At 37.2% G+C, this 26,718-nt stretch overlaps 1 long non-coding RNA gene across 5 annotated transcripts in view; it reads left to right on the plus strand.

The window, feature by feature from the left end:
• The first annotated feature begins 22,392 nt into the window (after positions 1-22,392).
• The window catches only part of LOC143684217 (uncharacterized), a 306,418-nt gene continuing 302,092 nt past the window's right edge, over positions 22,393-26,718 (plus strand). The window contains exons 1-3 of one of the 5 annotated variants that reach the window (XR_013175912.1): positions 22,393-22,753; positions 23,169-23,266; positions 24,683-24,806. This is a non-coding gene — a long non-coding RNA (uncharacterized LOC143684217). The remainder of the gene's footprint in view (positions 22,754-23,168; positions 23,267-24,682; positions 24,807-26,718) is intronic. The other 4 variants (XR_013175913.1, XR_013175911.1, XR_013175916.1 and 1 more) reach the window with 4 other exon arrangements.

The following is a 26,718-nucleotide window of genomic DNA, read 5'->3' on the forward strand; positions in this document are numbered from 1 at the left end:
ACTACTGACCCCAATGAGAAAAAAATGGACTATAAGAGGATATTGTGAAAAACTGTATGCCGATGAATTATATAACCCAGATAAAATGGAACAATTCCTAGAAACACACAAGCTACCTACAGCTGACTCGAGGAGATATAAAAGATCTCAAAACCAGTAAATAGTAAAGTGATTCAATCAGTAATGAAAATCCTTCCAACAAAGAAAAGCCAGGACCAGAAGTCTTCATGAGGGAATTTTACCTTCATTCCTAGAAGAATTCACAGCAATCCTGCTCAAATTCATCCAAAATATTGAAGAGGAGGGGACATTTCCTAATTCGTTCTGTGAAGCCAACATCAGCTCATACCAAAGCCAGATAAAGATACCACAAGAAAGGCAAATTAAAGACCAGTATCTCTTATGAATATAAATGCAAAAATCCTCACCAAAATACTAGGAAACCAAATCCAACAGCACACTAAAATTATACAACATGGTCAAATGGTATCTATCCTGGCAAGCAAAGATGGTTCAACATAAGAAAATCAATTACTGTATTTCACCATTTCTTCATAAAAAAACACTTAGAAAATAGGAGTGGAAGGCAAGTTCCTCAACATAATGTTAGGAAAATGTGAAAACCACACAGCTAATATCATAATTGATGGTGAAAAACTGAAAACTTTCCTTCTAAATTCAGGAACAAGAAAAGGATGCCCAGGTCACCAATATCATTCCACATTTTACTGGAAGTCCTAACAAGAGAAATTAGGCAAGAGAAAGAAATAAAAGGCATCAGATTGGAAAGGAAGACCTAAAACTTTCCCTGTGTACAGTTGACATAATTCTATATATAGAACATCTTGAAAAATCCAGAAAAAAGCTCCTAGAGCTGAATTCAGGAATGTGGCAGGGTGTAAGATCAATATCCGAAGATCAATAATGTTTCTAGTAATGAACAATTGGAAGAAAGAATGAAGACAAAAATTTCTGTTCACAGTAGGAACTAAAAGAATCAAATATCTAGGAATAAATCTAACCAAGGATATAAAGAATGTGTACAGAGAAAACTTCAAAACATTGCTTAAAAATGTCAAAGAATATCTAGGTAAATGGAAAGAAAGTCCATGCTCATAGATTAGAAGAATAAATATTGTTAAGATGCCAATTCTCTCATAATGTTTTAGAGACTTAAGGTAATTTTGAATAAAATTCCAACAAAACTGCTTTGTAGAAATGGAAAAGCCAATCATCAAATTTATATAAATTTATAAAGCCATCTTTAAAAAGGAGAACAAAGTTGGAGAACTCACACTTCTTGATCTTAAAATTTATTACAAAGTCAAAGCAATCAAAATGAAATGTTCCTGGCACAAAGACAGACATATAGACCAATGGAGTCAAATTCAGGGCTCAGCAATCAACCCTCACATTTATGGCCTATTTTTTTTTAACAAGAGGACAAAAGCCAATCAATTGGAAAACCTGGATCACTATTGGTAAATAATAGTGGACCCCTGCTGTTTTAGTTTCCTTGGCTGCTTAAGCAAATACCATGAAATGGGTTAGGTTATTTGCTCATGGTTTGAGGTTGTGAAAGCCCAAATCAAGGTGTCATCAAGGTGATGCTTTCTGCAGAAGTTTGGTGTTCCAAGGCTGACTGCTGGTGATCCTTGGTCCTTGGTTTCTCTTTCATGGCAGTGTACTTGGCAGTCTCTTCTGGTTGCTTTGTTCTTTTCCAGTTACATTGAATTTCAGCTTCTTGCTTCTGTGGCTTTCGCTCCACTTGTCTGAATTTTATTTTGCTTATGAAGGACTACTGTAGGAGTTTAAGACCCATCTTGATTGGGCTGAGTCATACCTTAACTGAAGTAACCTCATCAAAAGTCCTACTTTCAATGGGTTCATACCCATAGAAATGGATTAGATTTAACAACATACTTTTCTTAGGTACATCCAGCTTCAGACTACCGTACCTACCTCACACCATATAAAAATCAACTCAAAATGGATCAAAGACATAAATATAACAGACTGAACTATAAAACTCCTGGAAGGAAATATCAGGAAGTATCTTCAGAACCTTGCTTTAGGCAATGGTTTCTTAGACTTTATACCCAAAGCACAAAACAACAATGAAAAAGATATATAAATGGACTTCATCAAAATTAAAAACTTTTATGCCTCGAAAACAGCCTACACAATGGAAAAAAGTATTTGGAAATCACATACCTGATAAGGGTTTAATATCCAGAAAATATGAAGAAATCCTACAACTCAACCACAAAAAAGAAAAACAACTCAATTTAAAAAAATGTGCTAGAGACTTGAATAGACTTTTTCTCCAAAGAAGATGTACAAATAGTGAAAAGAGCAAACAAATAAGCAAATCAAAAGCACACATGAAAAGAAACTCAGCATCATTAACCATCAGGGAAATACAAAAAACCATAGTGAGATACCATTTCACAGCTACTAGAAGGCAACTATTTAAAAAAGAAGGAAAATAACAAGTGCTGGAGAGGATGTGTAAAAATAGGAATATAAAATGTTGCAGCCACCGTGGAAGGCAGTTTGGCAGTCCATCAGAAAGTTAAGGATGGAATTACCATATGACATGGCAATCCCCCTTCTTGGTATATAACTGAAAGAATTGAAAGCAGGTATTTGAACTGATATTTGCACACTGATCTTCATAGTATCATTATTCAGAATTGCCAAAAAAAAATAATAAAAGCAATTCAAGTGTCCTTCAACTGATAAATGAATAAGCAAAACGTGGTATATGCACACTATGGTATATGATTTAGCCATAAATGGGAATAAAATTCTGATACATGCTACAATTCACATGAGCCTTGAAGGCATCACGTTGAGTGAAAAAAGCCACACACAAAAGGACAAATATTGTATAATCTCACTGATATTAAATAGTTAGAATAAGCAAATTCATAGAATTAGCATCCAGAATATAGGTTACCACAGGTTGGGGTGGGTAAGGAATAGAGATTTAAGGCTCAAAATGTACAGAGTTTCTATTTTGGTTGAAGGAAATGTTTTGGTAACAGATAGTGGTGATGGTAGCACAATGTTGTGGATGTTATTAAAAAAAGTAAATTATATATTTGAAAGTGGTTGAAGGGGGGAAACTTCAGATTTTAACATAGTTACTAGAATACATTTTTTAAAAAAAATCCATAGATCTGTACAATATAAGCAGTGAATCTTAAGTTAAACCTTAGACTATAGTTAATAGTACAATTATAAAAATTTGCTTTCATCAGTTGTAGCAAGTGTACCCCACCACTGGAAGGTGTTGATAATGGAGTGGTATGTGATAATCATGTATTTTATGCATGGTTCTTCTATAAACCCACAGACTTCTCTTATAAAAAACAGAAACAAAAATGAAACCTAAACAAAACAAACAAAAAAAGTAAAATGATAACTTATCAAAAGAGTATTTGTTTATCTGAAAAAAAAAAAAACAGCTCAAGGTATAGGCAGACATGCCTGTCTCCATGGATGCTGGTGGAATGATTTGTGGCCCCTCTTCCTTTCTACCCCCATCAAATTATGTGGGGTTGAAATCTGCTACTTCTGCTTTTGCAGCTTGACCCTATATCTCTCTACAGAGAATTGAACTGTCAGTCTTTGAAATAACAGAATAATTTAGGTGATGAGGTTTCTTTTTTTTCTTCCAGGGGTATCATACTGAAAAAATGTACTACTTTCTTTAGAGATAAGCTACAAATTCTGTTAGACTAGTAAAAACAATACCGCTTTCAAAATGGCATTTATTAGTAAAGTGTACAATTCATGCAATAAAATTTGAGGTAGTAATTTCTTTCAGAACATTCATGGAAACAAGATAATTAAGCTTTCCAGGGAGCAGATGATTGAAAGAAATATGACTTTCTGATTCTGGTTAGATAGTGAAAAGAAATTACTTATAAAGCAAAGAGTTATAGTTACTTTTATTAGAGGGGATGAGAAAATAAGGTATTGGATTGGAGGCCACTGACTTGCATTATTTTAAGGAAATGGCAATTCTTACACTCGATTATGAAAAATGACCCAGAAGTCTTAATTTTATTTGCTATAGTGTGTTCCAAATTTTCCCAGGCCTCACCTTCCTAGGGGTGTAATCTACAGATATGGGTCATTAGCTCTCAGTTGGCAGTTGATAAAATTTGTCCAGTTGGGCCAGATGTTTGGTTATGCTCAAAGTATAAAGACTAGAAGAGTGAATTCAAAGAGACAAAGATCTCAGGGAGAGTTAATATGAATTCAAGTAGAATTAACTCTTCCATGGGGAGAGGGGGATGACAAACAGCCTGATGCAAAATCTGAATAGCAGATTCAAACCACGGACAGGCTCAACTGTGATTCTCTGCTGATCACTCATTTTAAGGGAATTGGAGCAAGGTTTTGTAGGTTCAGGTTTCATGGAGCCTGAAACTTACACAACCTGGGAGGCCCTATTTAAGAAAAATAATACCAAATTATGAGTGCAGAATTTGTTCCAGAGTCTTGAGAGAGGCTCATGCAAGTGAAAAGGACTGAAGCTTCACTTTTGGACTCTTTAATGGTAAATGTACCTCTGCGTAAAAAGATGGTGCCCTGTCAGTGGTGAAGTCAAGTCATTCCAGGGAAGGTGTGCAATGGAGGACCTGGCTCAACATGGAATAGTAGTTCAAACCTGAAAGCATGCCTGAACTCTATCCAAAGAGATTTCCACCCAAACAGGATGGGGTCGGGTGATTCGTAAAATACATCTTCTCCCACCATGTAATGGTAAAATGCAGCCCAGTTTGAACATTACTGATCGTTAACAATAATACAGTGAATATGACTTTGTAGGTACCATGTATGGAACATCTAATTTTTGTGAGAAGATACTGTATCAAATACATTACCTGCTTGGTACTTCAGACTCCCAGAGGTATTTTTAGTCTTACTGCTATATTAGCAAGGAACATTCTGAAGCCCAGAGAAGGGCCTTAGGTCATACCGAAAATGCAGGATCAAGGACCTAAATCTAACTCATCCAGCTACCTGGCTTTTTTTTTTTTTTTTTTTTTTTTTTTTTAAATTTTTTTTTTTATAGTATAAAATATATAAAAAGCAAAGAAAGAGAAAAGCAATATTTTCAAAGCACTCTTCAACAAGTAGTTGTAGGGCACATCCCAGAGTTTGTAATGGGCTACCATACCATCCTCTCAGATTTTTCCTTCTAGCTCCTCCAGAATATAGGAGGCTAGAAGGCTTAAATTTTTTTTACCACCACAATCAACTTTCTTTCTTTCTTTTTTGTGAAAAATAGCATATATACAAAGAAGCAATAAATTTTAAAGCACAGTACCACAATTAGTTGTAGAACATATTTTAGAGTTTGATATGGGTTATAGTTACACAATTTTAGGTTTCTACTTATAGCTGCTCTAAGATAGTGGAAACTAAAAGAGATATCAATTTAATGATTCAGCATTCATATTCATTTGTTAAACCTTAGCTTCTCTGTATAACTCCACCATCACCTTTGATCTTTCCATCCTTCCCTTTAGGGGTGTTTGGGCTATGGCAATTCTAAATTTTTCATATTGGAAGGGTCTGTCACTAATATGAGGTAGGGAGATGGAACTATCTGATGTTCTGGAGAGGCTGGGCTAGGTTTCAGGACTTATCTGGACCAGGGACCCATCTGGAGGTTGTAGGTTTCTGGCAAGTTACTCTAGTGCATGGAACCCTTGTGGAATCCTCTTCTCTCTCTTTCTCTTCAGCAACTGTAGGCTAATGAGATGTTTTTATATAACTTGTGTATGCATAGATACATGCCCAACTTCCACCTCCAAATTCCTGGCTTAAACTCTTGAGCTCTGTTATTCAGTTATTGAAAAGGAATTCTCTCAAACATTAGGGACTATCCAGAAAACAGGCCAATCCCCAGATTTTTAAGCTTGCCATTTTGAAACTTATTTCTGTAATGGAGAAGCTAAGACCACCTATAATTATGCCTAAGAGTTGCTTCTAGGAAACCTCTTTGGTTACTCTGATGTGGCCTCTCTTTGCACCCAACTCTGCCAGGAAAATTACCTCCCCCCTATATGGGACATGGCATTCAGGGGTAATAGTCTTCCTGACAATGGGGGACATGACTCCCAGGGTTGAGCCTGGCCCTCATACCATGGTATCCACAATCATTCCCAACTAAGAAGGGGAAAAGAAATGTAACAAAATAAGTTATCAGTGGCTAAGAGAGTTCATATGTATTTGGGAGGCTACTCTGAAGACTACTCTTAGGCAAGCTTCAGCAGGTTATTGCTAATCTCCATGGTTTACCATAACTCAACTAACATCATTCCTGTTAACCCTAAAGAATAATAGGGCTCTAACTGAGACTCTGCACAAGTGTCATGTACTAAGTTTACTTTCCTGAAACCTTTAAGCTCTAGAGGGTTCCTTGGACAGATAAGTCCTGAAACCTAGAGGGCCAACCTCTCCAAAAATTTCAACTAGTTCCATCCCCCTATCCCATATTGTCAACACCCCATTCCAACATGAAAAAGATAGAATGGGCATCACCCAAATTCTCCTAAAGATTGGTGGTAGGAACAAAGGAGAAGGAGGAGTTACAACAGAGAAGATAGGATTTAATACACAAGCATGATTACTGAATCAGTATAATGATATTTGCTTTAGCTTCCAGTGTTTTGGAGCAGCTAGAAGGAAAAACCTGAAAATGTGGAATGGTAACTCATACCAAACTTTGAAATATGTTCTGTAACTACTTGTTAAAATGTACTTTGGGAATTATTGCTTTTTTATATATAAATTATGTTACATAATAAAAACATTGAAAAAAATAAAAGGACTATAGCTGCATTCATTTTCTTACAGCACTTGAGTTTGAATTGCTTGCTATTGTTTTGATATCTCCGTTTTCCCTGGTAACCAAAAAGTTCCATGTCCTGGGAACTAGATGCGCTTATACCAGGCCAGAGACAATTTGAGAATCACCATACCGTACTGCACTCAAAATCATCTGCAGCAACTGACCATAGTCTGACGTCCTTAGAGTAAGTTTCTGTGCCATGTTTTACCCCCATCTAGCTGGGGTACTCCAAAATCAGACCAATAAAATTCATTATGTCCAACCAGACCTCCTGGCTTGCCTAGAAGTGAAAGAATTCTCAAGGTGGAGGACACTTGGGGACTTGCTTTGATTCTCTTGCTCCAAGAATAAATAGGTAGCTGAGACACAGAGGAGGAATCATGGGAGGGGGGGAACCAAATCTGCTCCCATTGGCTTCTAGTTGTGAAACTTTAGATGAGTTAGCTAATCTATCATCTTCTATATAAAATGGAGATAGAAATGCTTACCTGATGCAATTTTTAAAGGTGGTCATGTGAAAAATACATTTGAAACATGATTGTACCATGGATATATCTAATATGTTTTCAAATCTTATTTTAAATAAATAGGCTTCCCTTTCTCAAAAAATGTGTCTGTTATTATAACTATTTCACAGAAATCTCCTTTCTTGGGAAACCTTTTAAAAGTTTACTGACCCTGCTTATACTTGTCTTGTGTGATCCTGACAAGATGTCGGAAAAAACAGTGCATGTTTTTGAGTGAAGTATACATTTAGATATTTCAGATATTATTAAATTTTGTCATTCTCAGCTTGTTGATTTGAGGTCTTCAGTTAACTCTTATATGTAAATAAAGAAAAATCATTAGGAAATATCTCAACCCCGCCTTTCTTGTTAGTGTAGCATGTTAAATCAGAACTGATTTATAAATGTGTATTAGTTTGTTAAGCTGCCGAATGCAATGTACCTGTAATGGATCAACTTTTATCAGGGGGGTTTATTTAGTTGCAAGTTTACAGTTCTGAGGCTATAAATAAGGTCCTAACTAAGGCATCCAGAAAAAAAATACCTTGACTCAAGGAAGGTAGATCTGGGAAGGCTTGTGTCTAGCCTGTGCTGGATCTTGTTCTGGTTTTGTTGCTTCCAGGTTCTGATGCCAGTGGTTTCCTCTCTGAGCATCTGTGGGCCTTCACTTAGAAGTTCTGAGACAAAACTCAGAGTTTATCTCTTAGCTTGGCATCAGCCAGGGCTGGAGATTTCTTCTCTTCAGGTTCTGGCTATTTCTGTGAGTCCTTGCTTAGCACCCAGGCCATTTCTGTCTAGAACCCTAAATATCTACATCTGCTCTGCTCTCAACTCTCTTCAAAATATCACCACTTTGGGGACTCCAGTAAACTAATCAAGACCCACCTGGAATGGGTGGAGTCACATCTCCATCTAATCAAAAGGCCATACCCACAATTGGACATGCCATATCTCCATGGAGATTATCTAATCGAGATCAAAAGAAATGGCTGCTCCCACAAAATTGGATTGGGATTAAAACATGGCTTTTCTGGGGTACATAATAGATTCAAACTGGCACAGTATGCAATTGAATTTCTGCATTCTATGCTCAAAATGCTCTCTTTCATTGTTCTTATGTAATTGGCTGAATACAATATTTTTTATTTGTGTTGGGAGCAGAAATAAAAATATATGTACTTTTGTGTCAGATGTGTATATTTTAGGAGAAGGAAAATGAGGAAAATAATATACATATGTGAATATTGCAAATTCATTCTTTCATCTGTCAGCAAATAGTTATTGGGTAGCTACTGTGTGCCAGGAATTGTTCTACGAGCTAGTGATATCACAGTAAATAGAAATCCCTGCCCACATCTAAATGAAATTCCATAACAAATTTAACAGGGTGTGGTTTTAATTAATTTATTCTACATATGAAAAAGTGCAATGACGGAGGTAGTCTAAATTTTCTTGATGAGGCCAGTGGTAGAGGTGACCAGGGATTTGGGGTCATCCTACTTATTGTCACTTAAACTCTCCCCTGCCTCTGCAGTCCTTGTTTTAATATTGTTCTTTTTTCTTCTTGTGATTTAACATTATATACCTTTCCGAAAAAGAAAGAATGGTAAGTCTATTTTGTTCTAGCTTTGCCACCAAGAACAAAAATGCAATTAAATACCAGTTAATGGAGTAGGTAAATCCCATCAATCTAAAAGAGGAATAAAAAAAAGTTACTTGTATCAATAAGGCAATCTTACAAATCTGACAGTGGTTTAATTCTGATGTGTGTTTTTTTTTTTTTGCTGTAAAAATTTGTTTTTGCTAGATAATAGTGATCTAGAGCCACAAGAATTCTGTGTTACCCACACAGGCAGTGAGAGCGAGGTCTCAACCTGTGTTTTTATGTTTCTGCTTTTGTTGGTTTTACTACTAACATAATGTAACCTTCTAGCTTTCCTCATATGTAGCTTCAGTGGTTGTCTTCATTGTTAGTTAACATTGAAGAAGTGTCTATAAGGTAGGTAGATGTTCCCTCAAAGAAATGATGATGATGGTAATGATGTAGATATCTTTGGATATTGCTTTGGGAACAAGAGTCATCTTTAAAAATAACTATTGCATTAAAACATTTTTTTGCCTAATAACCCTTTTATTCATAGGTGCATTTCATGGCAGAGAATTTTTGGATGGAGGTGGAAGCACATGTTTTTCTCTCCTCTGTAGGACAATAGTGATTTCCATTCTCACTGTTAGGAACAATTGCTAAGCAGCTAAAGCAGATGCTTTTGCATAACTAAAAGCTAGTGGCACAATATAGCATCCTTGTAGCCAAGCAACGGTAAATAAAATGGCCTATATCTTCACTCTCTACAAAACATCCTTTAAGAAGAGAAGGAAAAAATGTCAATTTTAAGAAGCCAGAAGTACACATTCGCAATTTGACAACTGTTTCTGAGAGGAAAATGATTCAAGTATTAGCATACGCATCACATATTTTTACCCGGACATTTTCCAGTTAACCTGCTTAGTGTCCTCGAGTCAAGAGCTGTGCTACAAATTGTGCAGAATGGAGCACAAAGGTCAAGGACTCCCATGCCTTGATTCCTTCCCTCTCTGAGCACTGGCGTTCATCTTGAAGGAAGGAACAAGTCAAACAACAGTAGGTGAACACGCTGGGGAGAGGTGGGAAGCTGATCACTAAAGGAAGGTATATAGGTTTGTTTTAGTTTTTTTTTTTTAATTGTACCAATATCATGAGAAAAATGACAATTAATTTGTAAGAAGAAAAATATTAACCAAAAGCTCACTGACTAATGCTTTTTTATATGACCCGTCGCTTTACTAATCCCAAGCAAAATTAGTGTGAAGGTATTAGCCATCTCTGGAACCTTCTCAATACGTTCTTTAAATTGTGTTTGTCATCCAGTGAACATGAATCTTTTAAAGTTCAGTGTCCCCACAACTCCACTGAAGTTCCTTGATAACTGCTGTTTGCTCTCCTCAGTATGTCCAGTGACTGTGAAAATGCCCGACACATCACAGGTATTTAATAAATATTTGTCATGCTCATTCCATTTCCTTTTCCAGGATTCTCCTTCTGTCTGCACCCCACCCTCCCAAACTATGTGTTTTTTTAGTTGAGATGTAATTCTCAAACCATGTATTTCACCGTTTGAAAGTAAATTTATGGTGTTATGCAACCATCTCTACTATTTAATTCCAGAATATCTTCATCCCATAAAAAGAAACTCTATACCCATTAGCAGTCATTTCCCAGCTTCCCCTTTCCCCAGCACCTGGCAACCACTAGTCTATTTTCTGTATATGTTGATTTGCCTTTTCTGGACATTGCATATAAGTGGAATCATACAATATTTGGCCTTTTCTGTCTGCCTAATTCCACTTCGCATATTGCTGAATAATATTGCATTGTACGGCTATACTGCATTTTATTTATCCATTTATCAGCTGATGGACATTGGGATTGTTCCCACATTTTGGCTATTTTGAATAACACTGCTATGAACATTTTTGTACAAGTTTTTTTTTTTTTTTTTTAATTTTTTTATTAATCAAAAAAAAGAAGAGAAATTAACACAACATTTAGAAATCATTCCATTCTACACATGCACTCAGTAATTCTTAGTATCATCACATAGATGTATGATCATCATTTCTTAGTACATTTGCATCGATTTAGGAAAAGAACTAGCAAAACAGCAGAAAAAGATATAGAATGTTAATATAGAGAAGAGAATTAAAATAATAATACTAATAATATATATATATATAAAAAGGAAAAAGAAAAAAACAAAAACAAAAGATACAAACACACAAACAAACAAACAAAAAACCATATTTCAGGTGCAGCTTCATTCAGTGTTCCAACCTAGTTACATTACACTTAGGTATTATTGTGCTGTCCATTTTTGAGTTTTTGTATCTAGTCCTGTTGCACAGTCTGTATCCCTTCAGCTCCAATTACCCATTATCTTACCCTGTTTCTAACTCCTGCTGGTCTCTGTTACCAATGATATAGTCCAAGCTGATTCTCGAATGTCGGTTCACATCAATGGGACCATACAGTATTTGTCCTTTAGTTTTTGGCTAGACTCACTCAGCATAATGTTCTCTAGGTCCATCTATGTTATTACATGCTTCATAAGTTTAGTCTGTCTTAAAGCTGCATAATATTCCATCGTAGGTATACGCCACAGTTTGTTTAGCCACTCGTCTGTTGATGGGCATTTTGGCTGTTTCCATCTCTTTGAAGTTGTAGATAATGCTGCTATAAACACTGGTGTGCAAATGTCCGTCTGTGTCTTTGCCCTTAAGTCCTTTGAGTAGATACCTAGCAGTGGTATTGCTGGGTCGTAATCCATTCTGCCATTCTATGTCTTTTGATTGGGAAATTCAGTCCATTAACTTTTAGTGTTATTACTGTTTGGATATTATTTTCCTCTACTATTTTGGCTTTTGTATTATATATATCATATCTGATTTTCCTTCTTTCTACACTTTACTCCATACCTCTCTCTTCTGTCTTTTCGTATCTGACTCTAGTGCTCCCTTTAGTATTTCTTGCAGAGCTGGTCTCTTGGTCACAAATTCTCTCAGTGACTTTTTGTCTATAAATGTTTTAATTTCTCCTTCATTTTTGAAGGACAATTTTGCTGGATATAGGAGTCTTGGTTGGCAGTTTTTCTCTTTTAGTGATTTAAATATATCATCCCACTGTCTTCTAGCTTCCATGGTTTCTGCCGAGAAATCTACACATAGTCTTATTGGGTTTCCCTTGTATGTGACAGATTGTTTTTCTCTTGCTGCTTTCAAGATCCTCTCTTTCTCTTTGACCTCTGACATTCTAACTAGTAAATGTCTTGGAGAACGCCTATTTGGGTCTATTCTCTTTGGGGTGCGCTGCACTTCTTGGATCTGTATATTTAGGTCTTTCATAAGAGTTGGGAAATTTTCAGTGATAATTTCTTCCATTAGTTTTTCTCCTCCTTTTCCCTTCTCTTCTCCTTCTGGGACACCCACAACACGTATATTTGTGCGCTTCATATTGTCATTCAGTTCCCTGATGCCCTGCTCAAGTTTTTCCATTCTTTTCCCTATAGTTTCTGTTTCTTTTTGGAATTCAGTTGTTCCATCCTCCAGTTCACTAATTGTAGCTTCTGTCTCTTTAGATCTACCATTGTAGGTATTCATTGTTTTTTCCATTTTTTCTTCTTTGTCCTTCACTCCCACAAGTTCTGTGATTTGTTTTTTCAGATTTTCTATTTCTTCTTTTTGTTCAGCCCATATCTTCTTCATGTCCTCCCTCAATTTATTGATTTGGTTTTTGAAGAGTTTTTCCATTTCTGTTCGTATATTCAGCATTAGTTGTCTCAGCTCCTGTATCTCATTTGAACTATTGGTTTGTTCCTTTGATTGGGCCATATCTTCAATTTTCCGAGCGTCATCCATTATTTTCTGCTGGTGTCTGGGCATTTGATCAGATCTCCCTGGGTGTGGGACCCAGCTGGTTGAAAGGTTTTTCTGTGGAATCTCTGGGCTCTGTTTTTCTTTTCCTGCCCAGTAGGTGGCGCTCGTGGCGGTCGTTTGTCTGCGGGGCAGTCGGCCCGGGAAACCGCGCGTGGAGGCGGGGGTCGCTGGCCATGGCTTGGGGGAGTGCCGGTCCAAATTGCCCAGCTGGCCCGAGATGCCAAGCGTGACAGGAGGGCCCCGCTATCCAATGTTCCCAGTCAGACCGGGGAGCCACGTGCGTGGAGGGGACCCCAGACGCCAGCCACCCCAGCCGGGAAAACGTGCACCCCTCGGGTATCTCACAGCAGTGGATTCTCCCTACCCGTTCAGCCGTTCCAGAATGGGGTACGCTGTCTTTTTTGGTCTCTGTCGTGACTCCGGGAGCTGTTTTGTATTGTTTCTGTTTCTTTAGTTGCTTTTCTGGAGGAGGAACTAAGACCCGCGCGTCTTACTAAGCCGCCATCTTCTCCGGACCTGTACAAGTTTTTGTTTGGGCATGTATTTTCATTTCTTTTAGATATGTAGAAATGGAATTGCTAGATCATATGGTAACTCTATGTTTAACATTTTGAAGAACTGCCAAACTGTTTTCTAAAATGACTGTACCATTTTACATTCCCACCAACCCGATATAAGAAGATGACAGTTTCTCCACATCCTCACCAGTTGTTATTCTCAATTTTTAAAAAATTATTATTATATTATAGCCATCCTTGTGGATGGATGTGATGTCTCATTGTGGTTTTGATTTGTATTTCCCACTTCACTGATGTCGAACATCTGTTCATGAGTTTATTGGCCATTTGTGTATCTTTTTTGAGAAATAGCCATTCAAATTCTTTGCCGACTTTAAATTTTTTTATTTGATTGTTGAATTTTATGCATTCATAATATATTCTGTATACTAGATCTTTATCAAGTCTATGCTCAAACAAGGAGTTGCAACCTGAAGTTTGATAAACACTTTGTTTTGAGAAGTAGTTAATTCATTTTGATTCCCAGATAGCATTAGATCAGTAAATTGTAAGGAACAGCTAACAAAATCCTAAGATTTATGAACTTCTTTAATGTTTTATATTTTCATGCCAGATCATTCTCTTTGCTAATATGCCCCCTCCCATTCACATTGGTTAAAGGCATTCTACATACTTTTGTTAATAATAAAAGAACAAAAGCACTCAAATGCATTGTATTTTATTCCCTTTAAGTACAATAAAAGGTAATTCTACTGAATCTATATTGTGCTTTCATTTTTTCCCCGCCTGATTTCAATTAATTTTCCGACATTTGATAAGTTTTGCATTTCATAAGAGGTTCTTCTTAACTTGTGACTTGCATTGAATGTTACATTTTAAATGTAAAAATGAGTGTATTATCACAATGAAAAGGAAGCTTGTTGAATAAAAAAGCAGACAGACAGGGCTTGATTGATATTCGGAAGTTATTTTTGCTGTGAACTCCCGTCAGCCTGGAAATCATAAAACAGAAAGGAGGTTTGGTTCGGCTTACATGCCCTTAGGGGATGTATGGAAAAAGATTTAAAATTCTGATAGAGTAACTTCAAAAATGTAGCAACCGAAATAATTTATTTCACTACAGAGCAACCAACAGAACTTTTACACTGAAATTATTCTTTCTGAACTTCCACGTGGTAGCAAGAAGGCACAATGGTCTCTGGACCCTGGTGCCAGAGATGCCAGAGATGCCAGAGCTGCACAGCTCTGCCCTTCTGCCCTGAACCAAAGATCAGCAGTCACTCTGGTCCCTTCTGCACCTTCTCACAGATCATTTCCTGAAAGATGGGCAAACATAATGAAAAGTCCATCAATAAAAAAAAAAGTAAGGGAAACATCCAGGAGTAGGTGAGAGAGAATGAGCTTGATAGTAATGAAGAAGTTTTCCTTTTCTTCCTTAGAAAAAGTTTCCAATGGCTAGTTTTTGGTGTTCCATTGAAGCACCAGAATGAATATTGGGGTCTTCAATACTTAGGCATTTTTATCCATGGTGAATACCACGTTAGATTAGCTAGAATTGTGATATTTTGAGTTGGATAAACTTTAGTGTCATCTTCGAAGAAAGAGAAAAATAGTGTCAGGTAAACGGCGCTGCTAGTTGGTGATACAGGACATTGCTTTACATCTGCCTTTGCGGGACATGGAGATAATGACTTCCAGGCAGAAAGGAACTCTGCCATCTCTGGACAGCGTTTACCAACCAGATCCCATCTGAATAGTTATATGTTTAACCTCGCTTTGCTAAGCACTTTCAGAATAAAGGCAGTGATGAAGTCAATAAACTAAACTAAAATCCCAATTTATTAATTGAAAGCAACAACATGCATTTGATAAGCAGTACATTTATCTATGTATATGTGTGAGTGTATGATGTGTAATTTATTCAGTCTACAAAAAAAAATTTATACCTGAAATTTCCAGGCTCCTTGTAATCATTTCATATGTCTACAACTCAGTAATGAAAAAAAAATCCTAAAATGTTAAAGATCACTATTCTAATCAGATGAGGAAAATTAAGCCCAAAGGGACCCCTGAATAATTATTTAAAGGGTAAAACAACAACAACCACTACAAAACCCAAAAAACCAGGAATAAAGGGAATGGGAATAAAGAAAAATGTACTGCATAATTTGCCCTTATTAATACCCAGACTTGAGATAAATGGGAAAAACGCAAGAGAATGGAAATGGATGCATTTGCTTTTAGATACACATTTTCCTGGAATCTACAGATTTTTTTTTTTTTTTTTTTTTACAAATGAGATCCTTCTATTATACTTTGAGGTGAAGAAATAATCGGAAAATATGCTGCTTCATAAATTGAATTTGTAACTTAATAAGTGTCCAATGATAATTACCAAAATATGTGATCTGTTCTAAGGTAGATGATAGAGGTAAAAAAGAAACAAGAAAACAACAACAAAAGCATGTTTTCACTACACTTCCAGCAAAGATGAAAGACCTAGAATTATCGAGTACATCTTCAATTTATGTTATTGAAATTTTAGTTTAAGTATATTTGTTATTTAAGGAGGAAATCAGACACAGAATTTGAAACCTGGAAAATCCTGCCTTTATAGTAGGGGTTAATATTGATCATTTGCTGCTTTATAGTTAATTGGCATTTATCTAAGGCTGCACATAGATAGTCAATTGAAAAAAAGATCTCTGATTAACAAGCTTTTACAATTGAAGGTAATTTTTGGCCCCACTAAAGAACAACTAGATTGGATTCTATGCTAATGAAACTGTTTTTCAGTGGGATATAGGTTGAATTTTGTAATTCTAGTCCTGGCTGGGATGCTGGGGAAATGGCACATAGCCAGAATGATTAAAATGGGATTTAAGACCATTGCTTTTGTTTTCCTTTTTTATTACTGAAGTTGTGGGTTTGCAGAACAATCATACATAAAATAAAGGATTCCCAGACACACCCCACCACCAACATCTTGCATTGGTGTGGAATATTTGTTACAGTTGATGATAGCACATTTTTATACTTGTACTATTAAGTCCATAGTTTAATTTAGGATTAGTTTAGTGTAGTTTCATGGATTTTTAAAAAAAAATTTATTTTATTACCATATATACAGTCTAACATTTTCCCTTTTAACCACTGAGATAGGTTCAAGTGTCAACTTGACCAAGTGATGGTGCCCAGTTGCTCTGTGGCTGTGGATGTAAATCTTCAGGACATGGCTTTGATCTGCAGTCAGCTAAGGGTACTGTAACCCACAGAGATCAGCTAAGGGTACTGCAGCCCACAGAGATCAGCTAAGGATACTACAGCCCACAGAGATCAGCTAAGGGTACTGCAGCCCACAGAGATCAGCTAAGGGTACTGCAGCCCACAGAGATCAGCTAAGGGTACTGCAACCCACAGAGATCAGCTAAGGGTACTGTAACCCACAGGGATCAGCTAAGGGTACTGCAGCCCACAGAGATCAGCTAAGGATACTACAGCCCACAGAGATCAGCTAAGGGTACTGCAGCCCACAGAGATAGCTAAGGGTACTGCAGCCCACAGAGATCAGCTAAGGGTACTGCAACCCACAGAGATCAGCTAAGGGTACTGCAGCCCACAGAGATCAGCTAAGGGTACTGTAACCCACAGAGATCAGCTAAGGGTACTGCAACCCACAGAGATCAGCTAAGGGTACTGCAGCCCACAGAGATCAGCTAAGGGTACTGTAATCCACAGAGATCAGCTAAGGGTACTGCAGCCCACAGAGATCAGCTAAGGGTACTGTAACCCACAGAGATCAGCTAAGGGTACTGCAGCCCACAGAGATCAGCTAAGGGTACTGCAACCCACAGAGATCAGCTAAGGGTACTGCAACTCACAGAGATCAGCTAAGGGTACTGCAACCCACAGAGATCAGCTAAGGGTACTACAACCCACAGAGATTAGCTAAGGGTACTGCAGCCCACCAAGAGTGCTGTTTTAATGTAATCAGCCCAAGGCCTAATAAGAGGAGTGAGAAGAGAGAATTGCTCTCTCTTTCTCTCCCCACTTTATCCAATCTGCTTCTCCTGGGGAATTCATCGAAGACCTTCAATAGTGTTGTTGGCTCATGGCCTGCCATGCAGAGCTTGGACTCCTATATCCCCACGGATACGTGAGACACTTTTATAGAGACTCATATTTACAGATAGCTCTTTTGGGTTCTGTTTCCCTAGAGAACCCTGACCTCTACAACCATATTCAGATATCTATGTCATTGTCGTTAATTGTGTTCACAATATTGTGCTACCATCACCAACCAGCCGTTATCAAAACATTTCCAACTAGGAACCCTGACTTCTACAACCATATTCAGATATATATATATATATATATATATATACACATTTCCAACTAGGAACCCTGTACATTTGGAACTTCCCATTCCTTAATCCCACCCTGTCCCCTGGTAACCTATATTTTAGATTCTGACTTTGCTTATTTTAATTGTTTCAAATCAATGAGATCATACAATATTTGTCCTTTTGTGTCAGGCTTACTTCACTCAACATGATGTTTTAGAGGTTCATCCATGTTGTCACATGCATGAGGACTTTATTACTTTTATAGCTGAATAATATCATGGTATGTGTATACCACATTTTATCTATCTACTGATAGGTTGATGGATACTTGGCTTCCATCTTTTGGCAACTGTGAATAATGCCACTATGAACATTGTTGTGCAAATATCTTTTTGAGTCCCTCCTTTCAATTCTTTTGAGTATATCCCTAGTAGTGGGATTGCTGGGTCATATGGTAATTCTATACTTAGCTTTCAGAAGAACTGTCAGAATATCTTCTTTGGCAGGTGCACCATTTTGCATTGCCATCAGCAATGAGTGAGTATTCCTATGTTTTTGCATCCTCTCCACTTTTTTTGTCCACTTTTTATATAGTCTATCCATTCTAATCGGTGTGAAACATATCTCATTGTGGCTTTGATTTGCATTTTCCTAATGGGTAATAATGTTGAGCATCTTTTCGTGTGCTTTCTGCCATTTTCTTTAGAGAGATGTCTGATCAAGTCTTTGGCACATTTTTAATTAGGTTGTTTGTCTTTTTATTGTCAAGTTGTAGAATTTCTTTATATATTCTTGATATTAATCCTTTGTCAGACATGTGATTTTCAAAAACTCCCTTTATATGGACTGTTGTTTTACTTTTATAATAAAATCCTTTGAGGAACAAAAGTTTTAATTTTGATGAGGTCCCATTTATTTATTTTTGCTTTTGTTGCTTGTGCTTTGGGTATAAAGTCTAAGAAACCATTGCCTGACACCAAGTCCTGAAGTTACTTCCCTATATTTTCTTCTAGGAGTTTCTGCGTACAAATCCTTTACAGCCTTATTAGATTTATTCCTAGAAATTTGATTCTTTTGGTTGCTATTGTAAATGGAATTTTTTTTCTTGATTTCTTCCTCTGATTGTTCATTGCTGCTGTACAGAAATACTGCTGATTTGGGAGTATTAATCTTGTATTCTGCCACTTTGCTGAATTCATTTCTTAGCTCTAGGAGCTTTGTTGTGGATTTTATAAGAGTTCTGCACATAGGATCATATCATCTGCAAATAGGGAAAGTTTTGTTTCTTTCTTTCCAATTTGTTTGCCTTTTATTTCTTTTGCTTGCCTAGTCACCCTAGTGAGAATTCCCAGTACATTGTTAAATAACTGGTGACAGCGGGCATCCTAAACTTGTTCCTGAGAAGGAAAACTTTCAGTCTTTGGTCATTAAATAGGATGTTAGCTATGGTCTTTTTCATATATGCCCTTTAATATGTCGGGGAAGTTTCCTTCTATTCCTAGTGTTCTAAGAGTTTTCATCACAAAAGGGTGCTGTATCTCATCAAACGTCTTTTCTGCCTCCATCATGATGATCATTGTTTTATTCCCCTTCGTTCTGTTAATGTGGTATAGTACATTAATTAATTTTCTTATATTTAGCCCACCTTGCTTACTGGGGATAAATGCCGTTTGACTGTGGTATATAATTCTTTTAATATATACAGTCTTGTCTTCATTGGGGTTTTCTGGATTTTTATCCTGTTCCTTTGGATGCCATCATTTCCTGTTTCTCTGTTTGTTTGTACTCTTGTTGCACACTGCACATTTTAATATTTTAAAATATTAACTCTAGGATTTATCACTGGGATGTCTGTTTCTTGGTTTTTTAACTAGCTGGTGATGGGGCACATAGATTTCCTTGAGCTTCAGCCCTCCTATCAGGAAGGTCTGCCTGAGATGAATGCAGTATGCAAGGTTCTCTTTGTCTTTTTGGACCTCTGTCTTGTCCTGAGCTTTAGTTTTTTGGGAGTTACTCTGTTTACAGGAATTTGCTTGTTTCCTCTGCTTCCCAGGGGACAGCCCTCCCTCTCCCAGTTATTTGAAGCTGGTAGGCCTTTGTCCCAGACTGTCTGCCTTTATAGATTTTACACTTCTTTTGTTGTCTCAAGCTACTTTTGCCTGTAGGGCAAATTCTGGGAGGACAGTCACCCCAGAGAGAATGCTCCCAAGTTGCTGTTTCCCAGCCAAAGTCGGGGCAGAAACCCTCAAAGGGGGCACAGACCAGCCCCAAAATATCCTGAAGCAGGGATCAGGGAGGATGTCAGAATCTTCTCTGATGGCTCCCCAGAGCCGAGGTCTCCTGCATGCCCAGCACACTGTCCTTCATAGCCCTGAGGAAGCACTGTGCCTTTAAATTTTGACCACCTCTGCCTCAGTTGGGGAGGGTTGAAACAACGGCTGCCATCACTTTTGTCTGGGGCAGGGTTTAAACAACAGCTGCCTCAAAACCCAGACCCAGCAATCTGAATTTGCTAATCAAAAGCCATGATCTATGATCAGCCATGTCCCCCTGTCTTTGGGGATGAGAATTTTTATGTCCCTTTTGGTCACCTATCGCTAGCCAGGGACTTGTCCCCACAGTGATCGGCTGTGAGAAAGGGGATGGGTGTCATCAGCCACCTTGGGTGGAGAGAGCAATTTACAATTCTGTACCGTAGTTTATCAGTCTCTTGCTCCTGTACCTCCCTGGACACTGTATAGTGTTCTTCTGGCCTTCAGAGTTTTGCAATAGTTGTTTCAGACAACTCCTGTCTGTCATAGAGCTGTTTTGGTGGATGAGTCCTAGAGCTCCCCACTCCACAATCTTCCCTCGGAGTTATGTAAGATCATGTTTTGAAATGATTTTATTTTTGAAGAAGGCTGTGTGTGTGACTGAAGTTATTTCTGAAGTCTCAAAATATTCAAACATGAGAGTAAACTTTATGTCCAGGATAGATGTGAGCTTTGATTCACATCCTAACTCAGTTACAACTGTGATCCTAAGCAAGTTACCTAACTTCTCAGAGACTCAGCCTCCTTAGCTGTAAAATAATGTAGTGCGTAACTTGCAGGATTGTTAAAAAGGCTCTTTATCATATTTAAAGCACCTGCCATGTCCTACTCAATAGATTATAGTTTATATTATTATCGTTAGTGGTATTGCTGGCATAATCAAATAGTGATTATCATTCCTATATGGATTTAGCAGGTAATCCTTTATAAATAGTCTGAAAATAAATGCCTTTCTAATGCAGTGTCATATTAAATAAATCCAAAGTAAGATAAATGAATGGGCCTTCGCAAATATTCGTATGATGAATCCGTCATCATGAAATCTGGAGGTGCTCTTTCCTGTAAGTTGCCTCAATTTCTCTAATGTGACGTAAATGATAAGATTCTAGAATAACCCAGATTGTCATCCACATCAGCTATCTGGCCTTCCGTATCACCAGCAACATTGAAAATGAATTGACCCTTTGGTGATTGTGCCTAAGATTATTTTATGTCTGTACCTCCCTCTGAATAATACTTTTTGCTTTTGTTGCTCATATTACAGTAGTTGTTTTTTTTTTTTTTTTTTCTTTCCTGGCATATTCCCCTGTGAACCCACAAGACATTCTCCATTGGTAAAAATAGTACTTTCCCTTTATACCGAGGAAAGAGGAGGAGGGCTGAAGGGAAAGGGACGTCTGTGTGGAAAAAAAATCTTTGTACATTCGTAAGCTTTCCTCGGAAAAAAAAAAAAAAACAGAAAGGAACGCTTAGTGCAAAAATAAGTAGGATGTGGTAAGTATCAGTCTCTCCACAAGGTGGCGCTCAGTCTCCCCCTGCCCCCTCTGTTCTGTCAATTGTCAAAACCAAATTTGTCACTGTTTAACATAGTCACAGAAGAAATAGATCATTAGTTTATGTATCAACTGGATATAGCTGGCTTCAAGCATTTTTAAAATGTCCTATCGTGTTTCTTCCTGTTAGTGGTTGATGAGTGTTTTTACCTCTGCTAAGACTGGTATGGGCGTGAACTCATTCTGCTAAGACTTAGGACATGCTTTCCCTCCTCCCGCTCCCAAATGCAGTGAAATTCTCATTACCTTCTAAATCTTTACCCCTCAATCTCCATGGAGTATAAACTTCAAAAAATAGAAATGAGGATTAACTAAAAAGAATCAGAGTGTCTGCTATTTTTTTTAATCATTATGTTTATTATTTTAAATTTTAAGTGGACAAACTTTTCAATTTTAAAGAAAATCTCTAAGATAACTTCCATGTGGACTTGGGCCAGCTATAGTAGAAGCATATTTACCTCCAAAGAGCCTTGGGCCCCGTTACCCATTTTAGTTCTATGCAATGCCATGCCTGTATTCTTGTTACCTTAAATGAATGTCAATGTGAATCTTTACAATCATTTAATTTTTCCTCAAACAGAAAAAAAAAGTTTGTTTCTTTAAGTGATTTTAAATATCAGGATGAAAAGCAATATATTTTACTTTTTTAAAACGTTAGGAGGAAAAAAAAGCCAGGCTACCAGTTTCAATGCTTTGATTGATAAAGTGGTAAATAAATAAAATAAATAAAATGGAATGTGATTGGCATGGTAGCATTTATGGTTAGCAATTACTATCAGATTATAGTTCCTAGTTACTGATTTTCTTTGAAGAGTCTTCAAAAATATGGGATGTATGTTGATAAAATTGTAGCTTCCTTGATTTGTACATGCGGTGATCCTGGTGCCCTGTTGAAAAATTTGTGTCCTAAAGTGAAGTTCCAGGGCCTAGATTTTCTTTTGGGAGACCCTAGAGTTAGTTGTTCATGGTTTATGTAAGACAGATTGCTCAGGTATAGTAAAATTTCATGTCTTGATCATAACAACTATTCTAATGGAATTTTTGTTTCCCTCATTATGATGTCAACAGTGTGTTTGAAGCTAACATTGAAGAATATTTGCCACCCCATAGTGGAAGCCACATTTAGGAAAAGAGGAGGAAGAAAATCCAGAGCGTGTCCTAGGAAGAGAAAAGTATATTACAGAGGGAAAAACTAAGACCTATATTAGAATGTTTAGGAAAGCAAGGCTTAAGTTTGAATAATTTAATAAAAATAATAGCTGCTGTTATAATAACCTGCTATGGGCTAGACATTAAACTAACCACTTTACATTTATTAGCTCATTTATTCTCCTAACATTCCTAATGAGACAAATATCATTATCCCCCTTGTTAACAAAAAGGGTAGCTGAGAATCAGAAAAGTTAAATGGCTTGGATTTGGAGACAGGATTTAAACCTAATCTGTCTTGTTCCAAAGCTTGTACCTTTACGTATTATATTTATCCCTCATAGCCTGTATCAGCATAGAATATTAGAATTTGACTCTTGGCTTAAAACCTTTTTTATATGAGTGTGGATCAGTTATTCCATCCTTTTTAACTTTCAGGACAATAAGAAAATGTGTTTTCAGTGAACTTGAGATTTTGATTTGAGGAAGGAAAGTTCTTGATCCACAGAGTGTGGTAAAGGGTCTTCAAGGAGCAGGTAATCATAACCACTTTTCCTATTCATATGGGTCAGTCCCCTAAAGAATTCTTACAAGGAGCTACAGAAGAGACTTCCTTTTTAGAGATGTTTATTTTGCAGAGTATCTTTATATAAGAGAGATCTCTCATATATCTTGAACTCAATCAGCATCATTCCATGTTCACCTCTGATCTTTTAGTATAAATAAAGCTCTAGACCTTTAAATTTAAATATCATTGTGATATGATCTGCTTTTCTCATTTACCACGTTTTCATTTTCTTAACACACTTAGGGACAAATTTACTTTCATTTGTAATAGCTATTTGGAAGTTTCTTGTTTGCTATGTCTTAGTTTAGCTATTCATATACTGTTGAGTATTGACATTTTTCCTACAGCTATCTACTATGAGTGAACATACTTGTTTTTTGAGGAGAGGATAGAATGGGGACTGGGAAGGCATATATTGGTTTTCTTTGAAATAAACTCCCCAAAGTGGAATTATTATATGAAAAGAAATCAATAGCTTTTTAACTCTTGTAAAAATTTCCAGATGGCTTTTGAAATAGAACTGATTTTTTATGACTTCAGAACTACAGAAATCATAGAACCTAACCTCAAATTCTGAATAAGTTAGCTTTTGCTAGATTGCCCAGCTGTTAAAATAAAGAATTGCCGCTGTCATGGTGCGGAGGGCGGCCGCCTCTTGAGCACAGACACCTTGTGGGGTGGGGGGCAGCAACCCCTCCTCAGCTTGGCCTGTTCTGACCTGTGGAAATGCAGGTCTGGCCCTGCTACACAGCTTCCCCTCTGTTCTGTAGACCCTAGAAATCCAGGTTTACTTGAGATCTCACAATTTGTAAGTATTGGCAAAACTATTTTTCAAAAAATACTTTCAAAAAAAGTATTTTTGAATACTAGGTGCCTTTGTATCTGTCCATCATCTCTCTGTCTGTCTGTCTATCCAATCCAGCCCAGGAGCAGCCCTCTCATTAATGACCTCTGTAAGTGTCCATTCTGCTTCCCCAATGTCCCATATTGAGCCTAATCTTTTTTTTAAATCTGCTACATCAGAAGGTCTACAATGATATCTTAGTGTTATTTTATCATTTTAAACTCTTTGTAAAGGCTGAGGAGGTTTTTTCCTTAAAGTAGTTTTCTATCTCTTTCTTCATGTGGAATTTGTTCACATCCTTTATTTGTGGGAGAATGTCTAGATACTGATTTTTTATAGCATATCAATTATTTATATATCATACTAAATATATACTTATGTTTATCTATGATGCTATGTTTTAATCAGATATATATATTGCAGTCTTATCATTTTGCTTTCTTCTTTTACATGGTATAGTTCAGGGATTTTATTTTTACATATCTGTGTTCCCCCATCTTGCCTCTGAAATTCTAATGTACTCCATTTCTTTGGTATCAGGAATTTATCTCCTATCAACAGCTGCAGAAGAACAGTCCTTTTTTCTCCTCTGGTTTTCAATAAAATGTTTAACTCTGGCTCATCTGGAATTTAATACAGTATGCAGTACGAGAAAGACTCTAAGGTAATTTTTTCTATAGTGATATCCCATTGGCCCCACACTATTTATTAAATAGTAATTATTTTCTCTGTTGTTGGGAATTTTTATAATTTTTGAATTGATCTTACCAATCTCAATGGTATTTCATTGGCCCAGTTTTATGGGTTTTGAACCCTTTTTTAATATATAATTATTGCTTTGCAATTTTAATCTCTGATAGAATAAATCATATGGAGACATATCTGATTTCCTCATTTAGATAGTGATTCCTTCATGTTCTCTGTTGTTCCCTTTGGCCAAAAACAGTGTTATCTTCTCAAGCTAACTAATATGGTCAAGAAGAATTAAATGGTACCAACTGAGTATGAACAATAGCCTATTTAAAGTAGGATGATATGTTACGCCAAGTGAATATATGAGCTGATGCAGTGGTATGACTGGCAGTTTACACTGCAATAAGTTTATACTGCAAAAATTTTATGAAGCTATGAGGCAAGGAAATGATATGCACAGTCTCTAAGTTTCCTTATGATGGTAAAGTTCTGTTACTTTCTAAAAAATAACCAGCTATAATCATATAATCGACTCCAAGGTCTAACCACGTTTCCATTGTGATTTGAAGGCTTTCACAAGCATAGTTTCCCCTGTGAACCTTCCCTAACTGCCACCACAACCCCATTTCCTAGAGCCTCTCTTGGCTCATCCTCTTTGTTCCCTTAGCACCAGGCACAGACCCTGAAACACAGTCGGGAAAGAATAATTTGCTAAATGAGTGAGCCCCATGTTGAGACCTGTGGATTGACTTTTGCTGTTACAGTGCTTTCCGCACTGGAGTAGGAGCAAGAATAAATTTCCAAACTGAGCTAATCTGAGGTGTTGGCATCATAGGAATCTGCCTGGGCTGTTTCAGGAGGCAGCTGGATCCTTGCCACAGCTCAGATGTTTTGCGATTGGAGTGAAAGCTAAAATGAGAACTGACGTACCTGATAACCATAGTGACAAAAGGAACATATGTGGATTTTTGAATTCTCTTCTTAGTCCAGGATGAACATAAGGACCTGTACATACATACAGAAATAGAAACTTAGAATATTTTAAGTGTCTGTGCAGAAAAATATAGAAAAATCCTGAAGTTTCAAGCTTAAAGCCATTGCATCTTTGTACTGTAATTTACTGATCTCTGTATATGATAAACTGGTTAATCCTGTTGCAGAAGTGTGCCGTGCTGAGACTCTGGGAGCTGTGTTTATCTAGACAATGATAATATATAGCATAGTAAATAGAAATGAATATTTTCCATCTAGCGTATTTTCTGATTACATCTTAAAGAAGAGCATTTTAGAAAATATATCTAGAATGAAGGTGGGAATATTTTACAACTGTAAACTATCCTTGCATAGCAGGGATGTAGTCCATTAATTCTCAGAGCTCAAGACAAGGCTGACAATTCATAAGTGGTAAATCCAGAGAGTTATGAAGATATTAAATCTCACATCTGGTGAGAAAATGTGTTATTTCACTGGGGTGATTGATAGACACTTTCTCATTACGGTGCAATTTGGGAAATCACATTGTTAATTGCTCGGGTTTTCGCATAGCTCTGTAGTTCAATTCCAGTTACTTTAGTTTTGAAAAACAGAACAGCTGGATGGTAAACTTGCCCAGAGCTGTTGCGGAGGAGGACACAAACCAGCAGCCCCACTTGGGCCACACCTAGGTAGGCTTTTCCACGGACTGTTAGTGAAAGGGAAGGTTCCCCTTGCATGTTATCGCCTGGCCCTGTGCTTTCCTCTGGCTCCTTCCTGCTCAGGTGATGGTTCTGATTATCCCGCCCCCATAATTACTCATTTGCCTCCCTCTTCACTGGGGAGAGGAGAGAAAATCAAATCGCATCACATCTTGATCTCCTTACTGCAAGGCGATCCCTTCCTAGCTT

This window comes from Tamandua tetradactyla, chromosome 5 (assembly GCF_023851605.1).
Source record: "Tamandua tetradactyla isolate mTamTet1 chromosome 5, mTamTet1.pri, whole genome shotgun sequence".
Classification (NCBI taxonomy): Eukaryota; Metazoa; Chordata; class Mammalia; order Pilosa; family Myrmecophagidae; genus Tamandua; species Tamandua tetradactyla.